This window comes from Protobothrops mucrosquamatus, unplaced genomic scaffold (assembly GCF_001527695.2).
Source record: "Protobothrops mucrosquamatus isolate PMUCROS unplaced genomic scaffold, P.Mucros_1.0 scaffold5680, whole genome shotgun sequence".
NCBI classification, from domain to species: Eukaryota; Metazoa; Chordata; class Lepidosauria; order Squamata; family Viperidae; genus Protobothrops; species Protobothrops mucrosquamatus.
Window position 1 is genome coordinate 13,645 of NW_015391532.1, and position 4,265 is coordinate 17,909.

Below are 4,265 nucleotides of genomic sequence, written 5' to 3' on the forward strand. Positions count from 1 at the left end.
GCCCAGGGAGAGTCTCAGAGGAAGTCCAGCTGACTTTTGGCAAAAGCACCCTTGGGACACGGATGACCCGGGTGGCTGAGAAGCTCCACCGACCTCTGCCAGGAACACATTTTGTGGGAAGACGAAAAGGGAAGGGATGGGCTGTCTGCTCCACGGGTCAGCAGATGGGCAGCGCAGCTGATGATTGACACACTCGGCAGGAATATATTAAGAGTAGTCAATGGAACCATCACTTTATTTTTAACGTTTGTGGTTTGAACTTTAAGAGGAGGAATCGCGTGACCCGTTTTGGGCAGAGCGAATGTGTCACCCCTCTAGAAAATAACAACTCAAAAAGGGGCCGGATATGACTTTTCCAAAACGGAGTGGATGACAACACAAACGCACACGCACACACACATAGCCATGTGATGAGCTATTGTGAAACTGAAACCGTCTGTGGTGCCCCACTCAGCCAAGGAAGTATCCACGGCACGAAAGGCATTGAGGCAGGGGTCCTGGTGAAGCTCAAGGCGGGACTTCCACCATCTGGAGGCAAGGAGGCATCACCCACCCCCGGATTGCCCCCAATCTGCTCCAAAGTGGCCTGCAACGGGCTCCCAGTTGCCAGAGCATTAATAATGATAATAATAATAATAACAACAACAACAACAACAACAACCCAGACTTAACAATTGTCGATAAGAAAGACAAAAAAGTCTGGATAGTGGACGTGGCAGTGCCTGGAGACAGCAGAAGAGACGAGAAAGAACTGGAGAAGATAACAAAATATAAAGACCTACAAATAGAAACAGAAAGACTGTGGCAAAGGCAAGCAAGGGTAGTACCAATAGTCATAGGCGCCTTGGGTGCCATCCCAAAACAGCTGGAGCACCACTTAAACACCATCATCGGCATTGACAAATTCGCTATTAGTCAATTGCAAAAGGCGGCCTTCCTAGGAACGGCTTCCATCCTGCGACGAGATCTGTGATACCATCAAACATCCACATCTGCCTATCCCAGGTCCTTGGGAAGGACTCGATAGGTAGACAAAATGCCAAATCCAGTTTGAACATCTGGCTGACTGTGCGATGATCCATAATAATGATGATGATGATGATGATGATGATGATGATGATGATGATGATGATGATGATGATGATGATAAAGTTGGAAGGGACCTTGGAGGACATCTAGTCCAACCCCCTGCTCAGGCAGGAAACCCTATACCATTTCAGACAAATGGCTGTCCAGTCTCTTCTTAAAGGTTTTCAGTGTTGGAGCATTCACAGCTTCTGGAGGCAGGTGGTTCCACTGGTTAATTGTTCTCACTGTCAGGAAGTTTCTCCTTAGTTCTGGGTTGCTTCTCTCCTTGATTAGTTTCCACCCGTTGCTTCTTGTCCTGCCTTCAGGCGCTTTGGAGAATAGCTTGACTCCCTCTTCTTTGGGGCAGCCCCTGAGATACTGGATGACTGCTATCATGTCCCCCCTCGTCCTTCTCTTTGTTAAACTAGACATGTTAAACACATTGATAGTGTCTGTTCTGGTGCTGCTTTTCAGAAAAGATAACACAGGCATGCCTGGCTGCTGTAGGAAAGAGCAGCCAGAACAACAGTGTTGGGAGGGACCTCAGAGGTCTTCCAGTCCAACCCCCTGCTAGAGCAGGAGACCCTACACACCATTTCCGACAAATGCTTGTCCAATCTTTTCTTAGAAACCTCCAGTGATGGAGCACCCACAACTTCTAAAGGCAACTTCCGTTCCACTGATTAATCGTTCTCACTGTCAGGAAATTCCTCCTCAGTTCCAGTTTGCAAAAACAAACAAACAACCATGCTCAAAATTGGGCCTGAGACTCTACAAGGAACTGTAAGGTTTTCCACTGAGCCTCACAACTGCCCCGGCGTTACTCAGGAATTTAAAAGAGCCAAAGAAACTCCTGAGCCGAGGTTTCAGCAAGCAAACAACTTTTATTTTGATCAGAATAGAGTTGGCTGACCCCGTCTCTCTTTGTAGAGAGATGAAGGCAACAAGCAGGAACGATGTCTTCCACCTTTTATCCCTTTCCAGAACAAAAAGATCAGGTCTTGGTGCCAGGCATAAGATGGCACAAAAAAACAATTCCAAGATGATGACTCATACACAGCAACCCAGGCTCCATCCGTAGCTCCTTTTCCCTCCTCCCCTTACCGTGCTCTTTTCATGTAAGCAATCACCTATACCAGTGGTTCTCAACCTTTTTAATGCCGCGACCCCAACCGGTCGTAAGTCGAGGACTAAACCGGTCGTAAGTCGAGGATTACCCAACTGGTCGTAAGTCGAGGACTTTCGCTGCCCAGGAGCGCCACACATGCCCCCTTCGCTGCCCCCTGCGCCGGCCGAGGCGTAGCTGGCAAGCGGCAGAGATGGAGCAGGCCGACCACCCAAGGGAGATAAGGCACCCGCCGGAAAAGGGGAAAAAATGGCGGACAAAAAAAATGGCGGACAGCCTTGCTTGGCAACCCCCGTGAAATGGTCAATCGACCCCAAATGGGGTCCCGACCCACAGGTTGAGAACCACTGACCTATACCTAAAGCATGAAGCCCTTACTTTTCCAATATATATATAAAGCATCTGATCAAGCAATTAACTACAAAATAATGATTACAAAATAACAAAAGAATGATTACATGATAACACTATAAGTCTCAATATAAAATGGTTACTATATATAAAATAAATGCTAATGTCAAACTTAAAACATACTAAAATTATAAGCACAATAAAATCCCTTCACTACTAATATCAATATTACTAATATCAACCTCAAGCATAATAAAATCCCTTCAGACCAAAAAGATCTCCTGGAGGAGGAGGAGGAGGCCGAAAGAAGAGACGATACGAAAAGGGAGAGATCCATGGAGAAGACTTTCACGAAATCTCCTCCGGGGCTTCAGAGACCCCCAGCAGAAACACCCTAAACACATCCACCTTTCAGCTGCCTCGATTGCCTTTCCATACAGGGAGTCCTCAATTTATGACCTCAGCTGCGCCCAAAATGTCTGTTGTTAAGCGAGACGGTTGTTAAGTTATTTTTGCCCCGTTTTATGACCTGTCTTGCCACGGTTGTTAAGTGAATCCGGCTTCCCTATTGACTTTATTTGACAGAAGGTTGCAAAAGGGGATCACGTGACACCCCCCCCCCCGGGGGAGGCTGCGACCATCATAAGTACGAGTCAGTTGCCAAGTGTCCGAATTTGCGTCAGGTGGCCACAGGGAGGCTGCAACGGTCGTGTGAAAAACGGTGCCAAGTCACCTTTTCCAGTGCTGTCATAACTTGGAACGGTCACTGCGACTGTCATATATATGAACTGGTTGCCAGCTTTCTGAATTTTGATCACGTGACCCCAGGGATCCTGCAATGGTCATAAGTGTGAAAAAACGGTCATGAGTCATTTTTTCCCCAGTACCGTTGTAACTTCAAACGGTCCCTAAAATGGCCGGCCTTAATTTGAGGACTAGCTGCATAAGGAAGAACGTCCCGATAGCAACTTCCAGGGGTACAAGGGACCGAGACACGGGTGGGGTCTCCATCTCTGGAGTTTTTTTTTTTAAGAAGAAGCTGGGAGGTGCCTTTCACAGATGGTTGAACTGGACGTCCTGCCCATTGCAGTGGGCTGGACTAGATGACCTTTGGGGGTCCCTTCCAACTCTGTGATTCAGCAATGCCCAGAACAGCACATCGATCCATCGGTTCCTAGAGCAAGACTTAGCCAGACGAGGCGTCGTCTCTCTTCCCTTCTCCAGTTTTCGTTTTAAACCGAAGAAATGGCCTGTTTAAGAAGAAACGGAGTAAGCAAAAGAGCTCGGTCTGAGCTAATAAGAGGCGTTTTCGGAATGAGTGGCACGTTGATTGTCGTCCCTGGGCTTTCTATGGGGCGCGCAGAAAGCGAAAATTGATTTTGAAAAAGGGCTGAGACAAACGGAAAAAAAAACTTCAGCAGTCAGAGCAAAAGCGCCTCCAAAAAACCCAAAAAAAGTGTGGGTTTATTTGACCTTTTCAGCACGTGTGAGTGTCGTTTTGACGGCTGTTCTTGCAAATTCTGCTAACCAGGTATCCCAATCACCGTTTCCATGACCTCAATCTCATGTCTTTCTTGTATGTGGCCCAGAGTCGCATGAGAGAGAGATGAGCAGGCAATAAATTGAATAAAAGTAATCAATAAATAGAGAACATTCGTAACTCCAGGTTGAACTGTGGGGGTCCTTGGTGCTCTCTGAGCTGGGGGGTTTTCTTGCAGAC